At 48.2% G+C, this 23,106-nt stretch overlaps 1 pseudogene; it reads right to left on the bottom strand.

The window, feature by feature from the left end:
- LOC144947449 (tripartite motif-containing protein 14-like) overlaps nucleotides 1-18,488 on the bottom strand; it is a 48,266-nt pseudogene extending 29,778 nt beyond the window's left edge.
- Nucleotides 18,489-23,106: the final 4,618 nt, after the last annotated feature.

The raw sequence follows: 23,106 nt of genomic DNA, 5'->3' as shown, positions 1-23,106 counted from the left end.
ACACTCTCACACGCTCAGACTCGCACACACACTCTCAAACTCTCAGACTCACACACACACACTCACCCTCACACTCTCAGACTCACACACACAAACACTCACTCTCACACTCTCAGACTCACACACACACACACTCTCAGTCTCTCAGACTCACACACACTCACTCTCACACTCTCAGACTCACACACGCATACACTCACGCTCACACTCTCAGACTCACACACACACTCACTCTCACACTCTCAGACTCACACACACACACACACTCACCCTCACACTCTTAGACTTACACACACATACACTCACTCTCACACTCTCAGACTCACTCACACACTCACTCTCACACTCTCAGACTCACACACACACACTCACCCTCACACTCTCAGACTCACACACACAAACACTCACTCTCACACTCTCAGACTCACACACACACACACTCTCAGACTCTCAGACTCGCACACACACACACACACACACACACTCACTCTCACAGTTTCAGACTCACACACACACTCAGTCTCACACTCTCAGACTCGCACACACACACTCTCAGACTCAGGCACACATACACTCACTCTCACACTCTCAGACTCACACACACACACACACTCTCACACGCTCAGACTCGCACACACACTCTCAAACTCTCAGACTCACAAAAACACACACTCAATCTCACACTCTGAGACTCACACACTTACACTCACTCTCACACTCTCAGACTCACACACTTTCCCTCACTCTCTCAGACTCACACACACACTCTCACACTCTCAGACTCACACACATACACTCACTCTCACACTCTCAGACTCACACACACACACTGTCACACTCTCAGACTCTCAGACTCACACACACACACACTCTCAGACTCTCAGACTCGCACACACACACACACACACTCACTCTCACAGTTTCAGACTCACACACACACTCAGTCTCAGACTCGCACACACACACTCTCAGACTCATGCACACATACACTCACTCTCACACTCTCAGACTCACACACACACACACTCTCACACGCTCAGACTCGCACACACACTCTCAAACTCTCAGACTCACAAAAACACACACTCAATCTCACACTCTCAGACTCACACACACACACTCACACTCTCAGACTCTCAGATTCACACACACACTCTCAGACTCACACACACATACACTCACTCTCACACTCTTAGACTCACATACACACACACACACTCTCACACTCTCAGACTCACACACACACTCACTCTCACACTCTCAGACTCACACACATACACTCACTCTCACACTCTCAGACTCACACACACACACGCTCACACTCTCAGACTCTCAGACTCACACACACACACACTCTCAGACTCTCAGACTCGCACACACACACTCACTCTCACAGTTTCAGACTCACACACACACTCAGTCTCACACTCTCAGACTCGCACACACACACTCTCAGACTCAGGCACACATACACTCACTCTCACACTCTCAGACTCACACACACACACACACTCTCACACACTCAGACTCGCACACACACTCTCAAACTCTCAGACTCACAAAAACACACACTCAATCTCACACTCTGAGACTCACACACTTACACTCACTCTCACACTCTCAGACTCACACACTTTCCCTCACTTTCTCAGACTCACACACACACACTCTCACACTCTCAGACTCACACACATACACTCACTCTCACACTCTCAGACTCACACACACACACTCTCACACTCTCAGACTCTCAGACTCACACACACACACTCTCAGACTCTCAGACTCGCACACACACACACACACACTCACTCTCACAGTTTCAGACTCACACACACACTCAGTCTCACACTCTCAGACTCGCACACACACACTCACTCTCACACTCTCAGACTCACACACACACACTCACTCTCACACTCTCAGACTCACACACACTCTCACACTCACACACACACTCACTCTCACACTCTCAGACTTACACACATACACTCACTCTCACACTATCAGACTCACACACACACACTCTCACACTCTCAGACTCTCAGACTCACACACACACACACACACACTCTCAGACTCGCACACACACACACTCACTCTCACAGTTTCAGACTCACACACACACTCAGTCTCACACTCTCAGACTCACACACACACTCTCAGACTCAGGCACACATACACTCACTCTCACACTCTCAGACTCACACACACACACACACTCTCACACGCTCAGACTCGCACACACACTCTCAAACTCTCAGACTCACAAAAACACACACTCAATCTCAAACTCTGAGACTCACACACATACACTCATTCTCACACTCTCAGACTCACACACACAGACTCACTCTCACACTCTTAGACTCACACACACATACACTCACGCTCACACTCTCAGACTCACACACACACTCACCCTCACACTCTCAGACTCACACACACAAACACTCACTCTCACACTCTCAGACTCACACACACACACTCTCAGACTCGCACACACACACACACACTCACTCTCACAGTTTCAGACTCACACACACACTCAGTCTCACACTCTCAAACTCGCACACACACACTCTCAGACTCAGGCACACATACACTCACTCTCACAGACTCACACACACACTCTCACACGCTCAGACTCGCACACACACTCTCAAATTCTCAGACTCACAAAAACACACACACAATCTCACACTCTTAGACTCACACACACATACACTCACGCTCACACTCTCAGACTCACACACTTACCCTCACTCTCTCAGACTCACACACACACTCTCACACTCTCAGACTCACACACATACACTCACTCTCACACTCTCAGACTCACACACACTCACGCTCATACTCTCAGACTCTCAGACTCACACACACACACACTTTCAGACTCTCAGACTCGCACACACACACACACTCACTCTCACAGTTTCAGACTCACACACACACTCAGTCTCACACTCTCAGACTCGCACACACACACACACACTCTCACACGCTCAGACTCGCACACACACTCTCAAACTCTCAGACTCACAAAAACACACACTCAATCTCACACTCTCAGACTCACACACACACACTCTCACACTCTCAGACTCTCAGATTCACACACACACTCTCAGACTCACACACACATACACTCACTCTCACACTCTTAGACTCACATACACACACACACACTCTCACACTCTCAGACTCACACACACACACTCACTCTCACACTCTCAGACTCACACACACTCTCAGACTCACACACACACTCACTCTCACACTCTCAGACTCACACACATACACTCACTCTCACACTCTCAGACTCACACACACACACTCTCACACTCTCAGACTCACACACACACACACTCTCAGACTCTGACTCGCACACACACACTCACTCTCACAGTTTCAGACTCACACACACACTCAGTCTCACACTCTCAGACTCGCACACACACACTCTCAGACTCAGGCACACATACACTCACTCTCACACTCTCAGACTCACACACACACACACACACTCTCACACGCTCAGACTCGCACACACACTCTCAAACTCTCAGACTCACAAAAACACACACTCAATCTCACACTCTGAGACTCACACACTTACACTCACTCTCACACTCTCAGACTCACACACTTACCCTCACTCTCTCAGACTCACACACACACTCTCACACTCTCAGACTCACACACATACACTCACTCGAACACTCTCAGACTCACACACACACACTCTCACACTCTCAGACTCACACACACACACACTCTCAGACTCTCAGACTCGCACACACACACACACTCACGCTCACAGTTTCAGACTCACACACACACTCAGTCTCACACTCTCAGACTCGCACACACACACTCTCAGACTCATGCACACATACACTCACTCTCACACTCTCAGACTCACACACACACACACTCTCACACGCTCAGACTCGCACACACACTCTCAAACTCTCAGACTCACAAAAACACACACTCAATCTCACACTCTCAGACTCACACACACACACACTCTCACACTCTCAGACTCTCAGACTCACACACACACTCTCAGACTCACACACACATACACTCACACTCTCAGACTCACATACACACACTCTCACACTCTCAGACTCACACACACACTCTCAGACTCACACACACATACATTCACACTCTCAGACTCTCAGACTCACAAACATACACTCACTCTCACACTCTCAGACTCACACACACACACTCCCACACTCTCAGACTCTCAGACTCACACACACACTCTCAGACTCACTTACACACACACACTCTCACACTCTCAGACTCACACACACACACTCACTCTCACACTCTCAGACTCACACACACTCTCAGACTCACACACATACACTCACTCTCACACTCTCAGACTCACACACACACAGACACTCACTCTCACACTCTCAGACTCACACACAAAACTCACACACAAAACTCACATCTCACACTCTCAGACTCACACTCAGACTCACACACACACTCACCACTCACACTCAGACTCACACACACACTCACCTCTCACACTCTGACTCGCACACACACTCAAATCTCACACTCTCAGACTCACACACACATACACTCACTCTCACACTCTCAGACTCACACACACACTCTCAGACTCACACACACACAGACACTCACTCTCAGACTCTCAGACTCACACACAAAACTCACACACAAAACTCACATCTCACACTCTCAGACTCACACACATACACTCACTCTCACACTCTCAGACTCACACACACATTCACCCTCATACTCTCAGACTCACACACACACACTCACACTCTCAGACTCACACACACACACTCACACTCTCAGACTCTCAGACTCACACACATACACTCACTCTCACACTCTCAGACTCACACACACACACACTCTCACACTCTCAGACTCACACACACACTCTCAGACTCACACACACATACACTCACACTCTCAGACTCACACACACACACTCTCACACTCTCAGACTCTCAGACTCACACACACACTCTCAGACTCACACACACATACACACACACTCTCAGACTCACACACACATACATTCACACTCAGACTCTCAGACTCACAAACATACACTCACTCTCACACTCTCAGACTCACACACACACACTCCCACACTCTCAGACTCTCAGACTCACACACACACTCTCAGACTCACTTACACACACACACTCTCACACTCTCAGACTCACACACACACACTCACTCTCACACTCTCAGACTCACACACACTCTCAAACTCACACACACACTCACCCTCTCAGACTCACACACACACTCAATCTCACACTCTCAGACTCACACACATACACTCACTCTCACACTCTCAGACTCACACACACACACACACACTCAATCTCACACTCTGAGACTCACACACATACACTCACTCTCACACTCTCAGACACACACACACACACTCACGCCCACACTCTCACTCACACACACACTCACCTCTCACACTCTGACTCGCACACACACTCAAATCTCACACTCTCAGACTCACACACACATACACTCACTCTCACACTCTCAGACTCACACACACACTCTCAGACTCTCAGACTCACACACACACACACTCTCAGACTCTCAGACTCGCACACACACACACACTCACGCTCACAGTTTCAGACTCACACACACACTCAGTCTCACACTCTCAGACTCGCACACACACACTCTCAGACTCATGCACACATACACTCACTCTCACACTCTCAGACTCACACACACACACACTCTCACACGCTCAGACTCGCACACACACTCTCAAACTCTCAGACTCACAAAAACACACACTCAATCTCACACTCTCAGACTCACACACACACACACTCTCACACTCTCAGACTCTCAGACTCACACACACACTCTCAGACTCACACACACATACACTCACACTCTCAGACTCACATACACACACTCTCACACTCTCAGACTCACACACACACTCTCAGACTCACACACACATACATTCACACTCTCAGACTCTCAGACTCACAAACATACACTCACTCTCACACTCTCAGACTCACACACACACACTCCCACACTCTCAGACTCTCAGACTCACACACACACTCTCAGACTCACTTACACACACACACTCTCACACTCTCAGACTCACACACACACACTCACTCTCACACTCTCAGACTCACACACACTCTCAGACTCACACACATACACTCACTCTCACACTCTCAGACTCACACACACACAGACACTCACTCTCACACTCTCAGACTCACACACAAAACTCACACACAAAACTCACATCTCACACTCTCAGACTCACACTCAGACTCACACACACACTCACCTCTCACACTCTGACTCGCACACACACTCAAATCTCACACTCTCAGACTCACACACACATACACTCACTCTCACACTCTCAGACTCACACACACACTCTCAGACTCACACACACACAGACACTCACTCTCAGACTCTCAGACTCACACACAAAACTCACACACAAAACTCACATCTCACACTCTCAGACTCACACACATACACTCACTCTCACACTCTCAGACTCACACACACATTCACCCTCATACTCTCAGACTCACACACACACACTCACACTCTCAGACTCACACACACACACTCACACTCTCAGACTCTCAGACTCACACACATACACTCACTCTCACACTCTCAGACTCACACACACACACACTCTCACACTCTCAGACTCACACACACACTCTCAGACTCACACACACATACACTCACACTCTCAGACTCACACACACACACTCTCACACTCTCAGACTCTCAGACTCACACACACACTCTCAGACTCACACACACATACACACACACTCTCAGACTCACACACACATACATTCACACTCAGACTCTCAGACTCACAAACATACACTCACTCTCACACTCTCAGACTCACACACACACACTCCCACACTCTCAGACTCTCAGACTCACACACACACTCTCAGACTCACTTACACACACACACTCTCACACTCTCAGACTCACACACACACACTCACTCTCACACTCTCAGACTCACACACACTCTCAAACTCACACACACACTCACCCTCTCAGACTCACACACACACTCAATCTCACACTCTCAGACTCACACACATACACTCACTCTCACACTCTCAGACTCACACACACACACACACACTCAATCTCACACTCTGAGACTCACACACATACACTCACTCTCACACTCTCAGACACACACACACACACTCACGCCCACACTCTCACTCACACACACACTCACCTCTCACACTCTGACTCGCACACACACTCAAATCTCACACTCTCAGACTCACACACACATACACTCACTCTCACACTCTCAGACTCACACACACACTCTCAGACTCACACACACACTCTCAGACTCACACACACACAGACACTCACTCTCACACTCTCAGACTCACACACAAAACTCACACACAAAACTCACATCTCACACTCTCAGACTCACACTCAGACTCACACACACACTCACCTCTCACACTCTGACTCGCACACACACTCAAATCTCACACTCTCAGACTCACACACACATACACTCACTCTCACACTCTCAGACTCACACACACACTCTCAGACTCACACACACACAGACACTCACTCTCACACTCTCAGACTCACACACAAAACTCTCACACAAAACTCACATCTCACACTCTCAGACTCACACACATATACACTCACTCTCACACTCTCAGACTCACACACACACACTCACTCTCACACACACATATACTCACTCTCACACTCTCAGACTCACACACACACACTCTCACACTCTCAGACTCACACACACACACTCACTCTCACACCCTTAGACTCACACACACACACACTCACCCTCACACTCTTAGACTCACACACACATACACTCACTCTCACACTCTCAGACTCACACACACATTCACCCTCATACTCTCAGACTCACACACACACACTCACACTCTCAGACTCACACACACTCACACTCTCAGACTCTCAGACTCACACACATACACTCACTCTCACACTCTCAGACTCACACACACACACTCTCACACTCTCAGACTCACACACACACACACTCTCACACTCTCAGACTCTCAGACTCACACACACACACTCTCAGACTCTCAGACTCGCACACACACACACTCACTCTCACAGTCTCAGACTAACACACACACTCAGTCTCACACTCTAAGAATTGCACACACACACTCTCAGACTCACGCACACATACTCACGCTCACACTCTCAGACTCACACACACACACACACTCTCACACGCTTAGACTCGCACACACAATCTCACACTCTCAGACTCACACACACACAGACACTCACTCTCACACTCTCAGACTCACACACAAAACTCACACACAAAACTCACATCTCACACTCTCAGACTCACACACACATACACTCACTCTCACACTCTCAGACTCACATACACACACACACTCTCACACTCTCAGACTCGCACACACACACTCACTCTCACACTCTCAGACTCACATACACACACACACTCTCACACTCTCAGACTCACACACACTCTCAGACTCACACACAAACTCACCCTCTCAGACTCACACACACACTCAATTTCACACTCTCAGACTCACACACATACACTCACTCTCACACTCTCAGACTCACACACACACTCAATCTCACACTCTGAGACTCACACACATACACTCACTCTCACACTCTCAGACACACACACACACTCACGCCCACACTCTCACTCACACACATACTCACTCTCACACTCAGACTCACACACACACTCACCTCTCACACTCTGACTCGCACACACACTCAAATCTCACACTCTCAGACTCACACACACATACACTCACTCTCACACTCTCAGACTCACACACACACTCTCAGACTCACACACACACAGACACTCACTCTCACACTCTCAGACTCACACACAAAACTCACACACAAAACTCACATCACATACTCTCAGACTCACACTCAGACTCACACACACTCACCTCTCACACTCTGACTCGCACACACACTCAAATCTCACACTCTCAGACTCAAACACACATACACTCACTCTCACACTCTCAGACTCACACACACACTCTCAGACTCACACACACACAGACACTCACTCTCACACTCTCAGACTCACACACAAAACTCACACACAAAACTCACATCTCACACTCTCAGACTCACACTCAGACTCACACACACACACTCACCTCTCATACTCTGCCTCGCACACACACTCAAATCTCACACTCTCAGACTCACACACACATACACTCACCCTCACACTCTCAGACTAACACACACACTCTCAGACTCACACACACACAGACACTCACTCTCAGACTCTCAGACTCTCAGACTCACACACAAAACTCAAACACAAAACTCACATCTCACACTCTCAGACTCACACACATATACACTCACTCTCACACTCTCAGACTCACACACACACACTCTCACACTCTCAGACTCACACACACACACACACACTCACTCTCACACTCTTAGACTCACACACACATACACTCACTCTCACACTCTCAGACTCACACACACACACACTCACCCTCACACTCTTAGACTCACACACACATACACTCACTCTCACACTCTCAGACTCACACACACATTCACCCTCATACTCTCAGAATCACACACACACACTCACACTCTCAGACTCACACACACTCTCAGACTCACACACACACTCACCTCTCACACTCTGACTCGCACACACACTCAAATCTCACACTCTCAGACTCACACACACACTCTCAGACTCACACACACACAGACACTCACTCTCACACTCTCAGACTCACACACAAAACTCACACACAAAACTCACATCACACACTCTCAGACTCACACTCAGACTCACACACACTCACCTCTCACACTCTGACTCGCACACACACTCAACTCTCACACTCTCAGACTCACACACACATGCACTCACTCTCACACTCTCAGACTCACACACACACTCTCAGACTCACACACACACAGACACTCACTCTCACACTCTCAGACTCACACACAAAACTCACACACAAAACTCACATCTCACACTCTCAGACTCACACTCAGACTCACACACACACTCACCTCACACACTCTGCCTCGCACACACACTCAAATCTCACACTCTCAGACTCACACACACATACACTCACTCTCACACTCTCAGACTCACACACACACTCTCAGACTCACACACACACAGACACTCACTCTCAGACTCTCAGACTCACACACAAAACTCAAACACAAAACTCACATCTCACACTCTCAGACTCACACACATATACACTCACTCTCACACTCTCAGACTCACACACACACACTCCAACACTCTCAGACTCACACACACACACACACACTCACTCTCACACTCTTAGACTCACACACACATACACTCACTCTCACACTCTCAGACTCACACACACACACACACTCACCCTCACACTCTTAGACTCACACACACATACACTCACTCTCACACTCTCAGACTCACACACACATTCACCCTCATACTCTCAGAATCACACACACACACTCACACTCTCAGACTCACACACACACACACTCTCACACTCTCAGACTCTCAGACTCACACACACACTCTCAGACTCACACACACATACATTCACACTCTCAGACTCTCAGACTCACACACATACACTCACTCTCACACTCTCAGACTCACACACACAGACACTCACTCTCACACTCTCAGACTCACACACACACTCACTCTCACACTCTGACTCGCACACACACTCAAATCTCACACTCTCAGACTCACACACACAGACACTCACTCTCACACTCTCAGACTCACACACAAAACTCACACACAAAACTCACATCACACACTCTCAGACTCACACTCAGACTCACACACAGTCACCTCTCACACTCTGACTCGCACACACACTCAAATCTCACACTCTCAGACTCACACACACATACACTCACTCTCACACTCTCAGACTCACACACACACTCTCAGACTCACACACACACAGACACTCACTCTCACACTCTCAGACTCACACACACACAGACACTCACTCACAAAACTCACATCTCACACTCTCAGACTCACACACATAGACACTCACTCTCACACTCTCAGACTCACACACACACACACTCACTCTCACACACACATATACTCACTCTCACACTCTCAGACTCACACACACACACACTCTCACACTCTCAGACTAACACACACACACTCACTCTCACACTCTTAGACTCACACACACATACACTCACTCACTCTCACACTCTCAGACTCACACACACACACACTCACCCTCACACTCTCAGATTCACACACACATACACTCACTCTCACACTCTCAGACTCACACACACATTCACCCTCATACTCTCAGACTCACACACACACACTCACACTCTCAGACTCACACACACTCACACTCACACTCTCAGATTCTCAGACTCACACACATACACTCACTCTCACACTCTCAGACTCACACACACACACTCTCACACTCTCAGACTCTCAGACTCACACACACACTCTCAGACTCACACACACATACACTCACTCTCACACTCTCAGACTCACATACACACACACTCTCACACTCTCAGACTCACACACACTCACCCTCTCAGACTCACACACACACTCACTCTCACACTCTCAGACTCACACACATACACTCACTCTCACACTCTCAGACTCACACACACACACACTCTCACACTCTCATACTCTCAGACTCACACACACACACACTCTCAGACTCTCAGACTCGCACACACACACACTCACTCTCACAGTCTCAGACTAACACACACACTCAGTCTCACACTCTAAGAATTGCACACACACACTCTCAGACTCACGCACGCATACACTCACGCTCACACTCTCAGACTCACACACACACTCTCACACGCTTAGACTCGCACACACACTCTCAAACTCTCAGACTCACACAAACACACACTCAATCTCACACTCTGAGACTCACACACATACACTCACCCTCACACTCTCAGACACACACACACACTCACGCCCACACTCTCACTCACACACATACTCACTCTCACACTCAGACTCACACACATACTCACCTCTCACACTCTGACTCGCACACACACTCAAATCTCACACTCTCAGACTCACACACACATACACTCACTCTCACACTCTCAGACTCACACACACACTCTCAGACTCACACACACACAGACACTCACTCTCACACTCTCAGACTCACACACAAAACTCACACACAAAACTCACATCTCACACTCTCAGACTCACACACATATACACTCACTCTCACACTCTCAGACTCACACACACACACACTCACCCTCACACTCTTAGACTCACACACACATACACTCACTCTCAGACTCACACACACATTCACCCTCATACTCTCAGACTCACACACACACACTCACACTCTCAGACTCACACACACACACTCACACTCTCAGACTCTCAGACTCACACACATACACTCACTCTCACACTCAGACTCACACACACACTCTCACACTCTCAGACTCTCAGACTCACACACACACTCTCAGACTCACACACACATACACTCACACTCTCACACTCTCAGACTTACATACACACACTCTCACACTCTCAGACTCTCAGACTCACACACACACTCTCAGACTCACACACACATACATTCACACTCTCACACTCTCAGACTCACATACACACACACACTCTCACACTCTCAGACTCACACACACACACTCACTCTCACACTCTCAGACTCACACACACTCTCAGACTCACACACACACTCACCTCTCACACTCTGACTCGCACACACACTCAAATCTCACACTCTCAGACTCACACACACACTCTCAGACTCACACACACACAGACACTCACTCTCACACTCTCAGACTCACACACAAAACTCACACACAAAACTCACATCTCACACTCTCAGACTCACACTCAGACTCACACACACACTCACCTCTCACACTCTGACTCGCACACACACTCAAATCTCACACTCTCAGACTCACACACACATACACTCACTCTCACACTCTCAGAATCACACACACACTCTCAGACTCACACACACACAGACACTCACTCTCACACTCTCAGACTCACACACAAAACTCACACACAAAACTCACATCTCACACTCTCAGACTCACACACACATACACTCACTCTCACACTCTCAGACTCACACACACATTCACCCTCATACTCTCAGACTCACACACACACACTCACACTCTCAGACTCACACACACACACTCACACTCTCAGACTCACACACACACACTCACACTCTCAGACTCTCAGACTCACACACATACACTCACTCTCACACTCTCAGACTCACACACACACACACTCTCACACTCTCAGACTCTCAGACTCACACACACACTCTCAGACTCACACACACATACACTCACACTCTCAGACTCACATACACACACTCTCACACTCTCAGACTCTCAGACTCACACACACACTCTGACTCACACACACATACATTCACACTCTCAGACTCTCAGACTCACAAACATACACTCACTCTCACACTCTCAGACTCACACACACACACTCCCACACTCTCAGACTCTCAGACTCACACACACACTCTCAGACTCACTTACACACACACACTCTCACACTCTCAGACTCACACACACACACTCACTCTCACACTCTCAGACTCACACACACTCTCAGACTCACACACACACTCACCCTCTCAGACTCACACACACACTCAATCTCACACTCTCAGACTCACACACATACACTCACTCTCACACTCTCAGACTCACACACACACAGACACTCACTCTCACACTCTCAGACTCACACACAAAACTCACACACAAAACTCACATCTCACACTCTCAGACTCACACTCAGACTCACACACACACTCACCTCTCACACTCTGACTCGCACACACACTCAAATCTCACACTCTCAGACTCACACACACATACACTCACTCTCACACTCTCAGACTCACACACACACTCTCAGACTCACACACACACAGACACTCACTCTCACACTCTCAGACTCACACACAAAACTCACACACAAAACTCACATCTCACACTCTCAGACTCACACACACATACACTCACTCTCACACTCTCAGACTCACACACACATTCACCCTCATACTCTCAGACTCACACACACACACTCACACTCTCAGACTCACACACACACACTCACACTCTCAGACTCTCAGACTCACACACATACACTCACTCTCACACTCTCAGACTCACACACACGCACACTCTCACACTCTCAGACTCTCAGACTCACACACACACTCTCAGACTCACACACACATACACTCACACTCTCAGACTCACATACACACACTCTCACACTCTCAGACTCTCAGACTCACACACACACTCTCAGACTCACACACACATACATTCACACTCTCAGACTCTCAGACTCACAAACATACACTCACTCTCACACTCTCAGACTCACACACACACACTCCCACACTCTCAGACTCTCAGACTCACACACACACTCTCAGACTCACTTACACACACACACTCTCACACTCTCAGACTCACACACACACACTCACTCTCACACTCTCAGACTCACACACACTCTCAGACTCACACACACACTCACCCTCTCAGACTCACACACACACTCAATCTCACACTCTCAGACTCACACACATACACTCACTCTCACACTCTCAGACTCACACACACACACACACTCAATCTCACACTCTGAGACTCACACACATACACTCACTCTCACACTCTCAGACACACACACACACACTCACGCCCACACTCTCACTCACACACACACTCACCTCTCACACTCTGACTCGCACACACACTCAAATCTCACACTCTCAGACTCACACACACATACACTCACTCTCACACTCTCAGACTCACACACACACTCTCAGACTCACACACACACAGACACTCACTCTCACACTCTCAGACTCACACACAAAACTCACACACAAAACTCACATCTCACACTCTCAGACTCACACACATATACACTCACTCTCACACTCTCAGACTCACACACACACACTCACTCTCACACACACATATACTCACTCTCACACTCTCAGACTCACACACACACACTCTCACACTCTCAGACTCACACACACACACTCACTCTCACACCCTTAGACTCACACACACACACACTCACCCTCACACTCTTAGACTCACACACACATACACTCACTCTCACACTCTCAGACTCACACACACATTCACCCTCATACTCTCAGACTCACACACACACACTCACACTCTCAGACTCACACACACTCACACTCACACTCTCAGACTCTCAGACTCACACACATACACTCACTCTCACACTCTCAGACTCACACACACACACTCTCACACTCTCAGACTCTCAGACTCACACACACACTCTCAGACTCACACACACATACACTCACTCTCACACTCTCAGACTCACTCACACACTCACCCTCTCAGACTCACACACACACTCACTCTCACACTCTCAGACTCACACACATACACTCACTCTCACACTCTCAGACTCACACACACACACACTCTCACACTCTCAGACTCTCAGACTCACACACACACACTCTCAGACTCTCAGACTCGCACACACACACACTCACTCTCACAGTCTCAGACTAACACACACACTCAGTCTCACACTCTAAGAATTGCACACACACACTCTCAGACTCACGCACACATACACTCACGCTCACACTCTCAGACTCACACACACACACACTCTCACACGCTTAGACTCGCACACACACTCTCACACTCTCAGACTCACACACACACTCTCAGACTCACACACACACAGACACTCACTCTCACACTCTCAGACTCACACACACACTCTCACACTCTCAGACTCTCAGACTCACACACACATACACTCACTCTCACACCTTCAGACTCACACACACATACACTCACTCTCACACTCTCAGACTCACACACACATACACTCACCCTCACACTCTCAGACTCACACACACACACACTCTCAGACTCACACTCACATACACTCACACACACACTCTCAGACTCACACACACATACACTCACTCTCACACTCTCAGACTCACACACACACTCACACTCTCAGACTCACACACACACACTCACTCTCACACTCTTAGACTCACACACACATACACTCACTCTCTCACTCTCATACTCACACACACACTCACTCTCACACTCTCAGACTCACACACACATACACTCACTCTCACACACACACACTCACTCTCACACTTTCAGACTCACACACACACACACACATTCTCACACTGTCAGACTCACACACACACTCAGCGCGGCATTCAGGGGGGGGGCAGTTGGATGAGTGGGCGTGTTTACCTTCCCCCCACCCTCCCCGACATCCTCAACCCCCTTAACTATCGGCCCCTCCCCCTTGCTTAGGCACCTCCCCTTACCACCCTCCCTCAGGCCCCTCCGCTGACCCCCCTTCCTTAGGCCCCTCCCCTGACTACCCCCCCCCATATCCTTAAGCCCCTCCCCTGGCCCCCCTTCCCTTAGGCCCCTCCCCTCTCCGTACCCGGCAGTAGGTCTCCACCAATCAAAGTGCTGTTTGTATTATATATTTATTTATGCCCGACAGTCTGACAGATAAAAAATCCCTGGTGGGCAGTGTGGAACATTGTTCCTACCTTTATAACTACACAGCTCAGTGGGGCCTTACCAGGTTTAAAAAAAATTTGTAGCTTAAATTTACTCCTGGGATGTGGTTAGGGATGGCGCGCGGTGCAGCTATGCGGTGTTCGTGCCTCTGCGTTTGTGCCGGTGCGCGACCTCCCATGCAGCAGAACAGCTGCACTACAGTTCCACCCCGAGAATCCGTGCACTCTCTATGTGTTTTTTTTTGCCACAGGAGTAGAACTCGCAGTGCCGAGTTACCTGACGTCATGACAGGCTTACTGATGCGGTTATCGAATGCGGTGAACATAGTTAACTTTGAGTTTGAAAGTGAATGCTATAGTTACGAGGCTTCAAAGTGATTGCGCTGCAGGAAATTCGATTGAATTAATTATGACCTCCACGACTTCCGCACTGGGTGGAGGTCACGGAGCCACACCCAGACATGGTACCTGCGCCTTCCTGTGAGCGGTATACATCCGCTTCAAGTACTTTTCCGCCTCATTTATCTTCTCCTCCACTGCTCGTGTTTCCTCCCCTACGTACATCTGTAATCATAGACGAGACATCACCACAGGGAGACTCCAGTCCCCTGAGCCACCCCTCACACCGCCCTACCCTCCACACCGATCCCTCCACAGTGTAGGCCCTCATCTCCATGCTGCTCCTGCATGGTGATTGAGACGGGGGGGAATGGGGAGTGGAAAAACTGATACCTCGTTACAGCAGCAGCCGGTGGGAACCGTACTGGCTTAGTGTCTGCACCGACTTGGACCCAAGAGCCCATGTGCCCACAGCTGTCTAGTCTAGAAGATAAATCTAATAGAATTGTCAGGTGGCTGTGATATCGGTCCCCAATCTCTGTCCACATTAATCTTTTATACGGCAATTATATTTAGTGAGAGCCTAACATACAATAAATTCTGAATCTGTTTCCTGAAACGCCAACCAAGAGTGTAGCTACATATGCAAATAGACAGATTCATACGAGAGAGCATGAACACACAATTGTTTTTTTCATCAGCCTAGTGACAAAAAATGGTCCGCTCATGTTGCGGTGTCTCACTTTGAGGGCCTCACCTTCCGTGTCTCGTGCTCGTCCTTCAGTGTGGTGACATCATGTCCTTTGTGTTCACCTGCGATGTTGCAAGATGAGCAGACCAAGCTGCTGTCTACTGTGCAGTAGAATTTCAACTCCTCACTGTGCTCAGGGCATAGTCGCTCGTCCAAGCTTCCAGTGGGATCCACAACGGCGTGGTCTTTCAACCTTGAATTATCCAAGTGAGGCTTAAAATGGGAAAAACAGTAGGACATCTCACATCTCAGGCAGGTCTTCATTGCAGGAGTCTGGCCGTCACCGCAGATGTCACACACGACGGTCATGGCCATTTTGTCTCCAACTCTGAGCTGCTCCGCCAGGTTGGTGAGTGCCACGTTCTTCCTCAGCTGGGGTCATGCAGAGAAGGCCACTCGGCACTGCGGACAGCTGCTCGCCGTATCCCAGGCGGCCTCCAGGCACCGGAGGCAGAACGAGTGCAGCTCAGCGTTTACGGGCAGACGAACGTGCCCCGGCAGATGGAGCAGCACAAATCACTGTCCACACTCTCACTGGGAGTCGCGCTGGCCATGAATCATGACTTCACTTGGATTGCTCGCTGTGTGGTTCAGAGAGACGCTGGACCAGTACCTCCCTTTATAGCGACGGTGAAGAAGGAAGTAAAAACCTTAAGCTATTTTAATTGTCGTCATTTACATCACGAGACACTGCCTGGAATTTGAACTCCCGGCCTTGGTGCACAAACACCAGCCTCAAGATTTACACGGATACCGTACCCATCTCCATAGATCTAAATCAGAGCTTTGTTGTCCATATACATCAGAGAGAAGACTCAATTTTGATGTTTCTGATATGAGGTGAGTAAAGAGAGATAAACTCATTCTTCCACAGCATAGGGCATGCTGTCTGTACCGTTAGCACTAAACTCCTAATCCAGCAGAGACCCGAGTTCGATTCCCACTCACGGCCACCACCAACACCAGCAGTTACCTGAACCAGTCCTGGGCCTCATCCCCAAGGTCAACTCATTGCTTGTGTTGCGATCAAAACTTAGTAGTTTTTTGTTATTTTTGTTATTTTCTTTGAACCTATCTACGTGACTTTACCGAAAGACCCAAGAATACATACGTGTACTATTGATATGTATAGGTAAGTTGCTCCAGAAGTTGTTACACCTGCAAGTTGTTTATGGTAGATAAAGGATGCCGTGGACTTTACACCTGAGTTGGACTCTAAACCTGACCTGCACTGCACTAAACACGTGGCCTGGATGTATTTGATTATCTTACGAACTGGCATAAGTGTGGCCATGGTGTGCGAAGTCGTAATAAAACCTTCCTCGAAAAGTTTACCCATGCGAGGTAAGAGGATCGCATAATACCCATGTCTCATGGAACATCTCCACTACCAAGCAACATTGCCACATTTGCAAAGATGCTATTGACACGTGGCCAATGTAATTATCAAATATACTGTTTCTATTCTATTTTTGAATAGTGTATATGTCTCTTACCTATAATTCTTAAATATGTTATTGTTAGTTTAAATGTTCGGTTAAAACATTTAGTTTCATTGGTCCACACCCGAGACAGCTTTGCAAACATGATGCCTTGTATAAAGGTGTCAGTTTTTGTACCAGTTGAAAGGGTAAAAACCTATTACTATATTTTGCCACTGGTTAAGGAGGTCTCATAGTGTAAATGCTTACCCCGAGCTCTCAATACTCTGATAGTGCGCTGTTTTTGAGTTGTACGCCTTTTGGCGTCAACTGGTCTAACACCAATGGAGACTAGGCTCTAAGAAAAGCTGTCTCGGGTGTGGACCAATCAACTTCAAGGACAGTGCATATCATTATCAGAGTTGTTTCTTTTTGTTTGTATTTTGACTGCTTGTGTTGTGGTTATTTCAAACATGATGCCTTGTATAAAGGTGTCAGTTTTTGTACCAGTTGAAAGGGTAAAAACCTATTACTATATTTTGCCACTGGTAAAGGAGGTCTCATAGTGTAAATGCTTACCCCGAGCTCTCAATACTCTGATAGTGCGCTGTTTTTGAGTTGTACGCCTTTTGGCGTCAACTGGTCTAACACCAATGGAGACTAGGCTCTAAGAAAAGCTGTCTCGGGTGTGGACCAATCAACTTCAAGGACAGTGCATATCATTATCAGAGTTGTTTCTTTTTGTTTGTATTTTGACTGCTTGTGTTGTGGTTATTTCAAACATGATGCCTTGTATAAAGGTGTCAGTTTTTGTACCAGTTGAAAGGGTAAAAACCTATTACTATATTTTGCCACTGGTTAAGGAGGTCTCATAGTGTAAATGCTTTCCCCGAGCTCTCAATACTCTGATAGTGCGCTGTTTTTGAGTTGTACGCCTTTTGGCGTCAACTGGTCTAACACCAATGGAGACTAGGCTCTAAGAAAAGCTGTCTCGGGTGTGGACCAATCAACTTCAAGGACAGTGCATATCATTATCAGAGTTGTTTCTTTTTGTTTGTATTTTGACTGCTTGTGTTGTGGTTATTTCAAACATGATGCCTTGTATAAAGGTGTCAGTTTTTGTACCAGTTGAAAGGGTAAAAACCTATTACTATATTTTGCCACTGGTAAAGGAGGTCTCATAGTGTAAATGCTTACCCCGAGCTCTCAATACTCTGATAGTGCGCTGTTTTTGAGTTGTACGCCTTTTGGCGTCAACTGGTCTAACACCAATGGAGACTAGGCTCTAAGAAAAGCTGTCTCGGGTGTGGACCAATCAACTTCAAGGACAGTGCATATCATTATCAGAGTTGTTTCTTTTTGTTTGTATTTTGACTGCTTGTGTTGTGGTTATTTCAAACATGATGCCTTGTATAAAGGTGTCAGTTTTTGTACCAGTTGAAAGGGTAAAAACCTATTACTATATTTTGCCACTGGTAAAGGAGGTCTCATAGTGTAAATGCTTACCCCGAGCTCTCAATACACTGATAGTGCGCTGTTTTTGAGTTGTACGCCTTTTGGCGTCATCTGGTCCAACACCAATGGAGACTAGGCTCTAAGAAAAGCTGTCTCGGGTGTGGACCAATAAACTTCAAGGACAGTGCATATCATTATCAGAGTTGTTTCTTTTTGTTTGTATTTTGACTGCTTGTGTTGTGGTTATTGCAAACATGATGCCTTGTATAAAGGTGTCAGTTTTTGTACCAGTTGAAAGGGTAAAAACCTATTACTATATTTTGCCACTGGTAAAGGAGGTCTCATAGTATATTTTTACTCCTCGGTTTAAATATATACAGATATTAGTTGGGTTGGTTCTGTTGATTTATAACCGAGTGTGGTTTTCTGTAATACAGGGGTTTTTTTTGTTAGATTGTGTAAATATAAATGTGTCGCTAAATCCACCACCACCCAACACAGACAATTTGTAAGGTTTGGCACGTAAACAGAACATTCCAATTCGTTACTAGTCTAGTGGTTTAACGCGTGCCAAGGGAGGTAATTGTAAACACGTGCGGGCTGGGAACAGTGGGGTTGTATCGGGACATGCTGGTGTTGCTGGGGGACAACGGGAGAGACGGAGACGGCCCGTTAGGCAATTATGGATGCAGGGCAGTGATTGGCCGGTTGTTGTTGTCAGGGACAAGGTGGCGCCTTTAAGTCTGGGAATGGGGACAGGTGGCAGCAGGGGCTGGGGGCGCGGGGCGTTGGGGAGGACGCCAGTTAATTAATTGGAAATTAATAGGGACGGGGATAAATATGGGAGGGTCAGAGAGAGACGGGGAGATGTGCTGAGAGCTGGACGGAGACGGTCGGAGCAGAAGATACAAGAAGAAGTATAGGGTAGCAGTGGAGTAGAAGAAGTACAGAGTAGCAGTGGAGTAGAAGAAGAAGTATAGGGTAGCAGTAGAGATGGAGACGAGGAAGGTACGAGAGGTAGAATAGGGTAGCGGTGGAGCAAGGGAAAAGGAGGTGACGAGAGGATGGATAGGCTAGCAGTGGAACGGGAACGAGAGAGACGGTCGAAGTGAGACGAAGAAGCCGAGAGAGAGAGACAGTCAGAGTGAGATGGAGAAGCCGAGAGAGAGCGACGGCTGGAGTTGGACGGAGAAGCAGAGAGAGGGGAGTCGGGAGAGACGGAGAGAGAGGGAGGAATGGAGCGAGCGAGGCCGGTGAAGCGCGGCAAGCGAGCGGAGAACGCGCTGGACAATGGTGGCGAAATGTGCTGAGTTGGATAAAATAAAGTGACGACAGAAAAGGAAGAAGTTTTCCGCGTAAAGTTCAGCAATACACTAGTACAGCACACTAGTATGTTGGAGAGTAAATCGACAACATTTACAATCTGTCACCTGATGATGCTGGTTGTAATTACTGGTGAAAGTCGTACTCAGATTGTAAAAGTTGTGGATTTACTCTCCAACACACCAGTGTGCTGTACTAGTGTAGTGTTAATACTTATGTAGTGGTGGTACGTGCTGGCGGGGAGGATCGTGAGACAGCGCGTGGTGGGTGGCTACATCACGGTCCGCAGGCGGGTGTCCACATCGCGGTCCGCATAGGCCCTGCCCCCTGGAGCGGAGGGCTATGTAAGGCGATGTGCGGGGGCACTCGGGGAGTCGTTAACCAGTGAAGACAGAAGACGGAGGAAGAGATAGGCCCTGAGACCCCTAGCCCCGCTGCCCTTGTAAGGGCCGGGACTTTGTGAGGCTCAGAGGCGAGGCCTTGGGATGCACGGCCTGACGTCCTTGTAAGGGCCGGGCTGTGTAACACCAGTGGTCGAGACCCGTGCCCTGGCAAGGCGGGTCCGATATTTCCCTGTGGGGAGAGCGTAGCAGGAGAGCCTGAGTGCGAGGCAGAGTTTAGGCACGCGTACCCTACGGGAGAGATTGAGTGCGTGGCCGAGTTAGGCACGCGTAGCGTAGGTGTTATCTCGGCTGTGCCTGTTACTGCAACAAGTGTTAATAAATAAGTGCTGCCCCGTCAACTCGTCTCCCGCCATTTTTGAGATATTACACTTACACAATCCAGGGGTAAAATACCCAAAGGATCACAGGTTATTGTTAAAGGTAACGCAAGGAAAAAGAAGGCTGGGCGAGAGAGGGAACGCCCATGAGGTGAGTGGTATCATCACTGGATGATGTGGGGCAATTCAGGGAGCTTCCTGGTGGGATTTGGAGTGGAGTGGTCGCACGCAGCGTGAGCTCGTGGGAAATAA

This window comes from Lampetra fluviatilis, chromosome 45 (assembly GCF_964198595.1).
Source record: "Lampetra fluviatilis chromosome 45, kcLamFluv1.1, whole genome shotgun sequence".
Taxonomy (NCBI): domain Eukaryota; kingdom Metazoa; phylum Chordata; class Hyperoartia; order Petromyzontiformes; family Petromyzontidae; genus Lampetra; species Lampetra fluviatilis.
The sequence above is the reverse complement of the archived record's forward strand: the minus strand, read 5'-3'. Positions and strand labels throughout refer to the sequence as shown.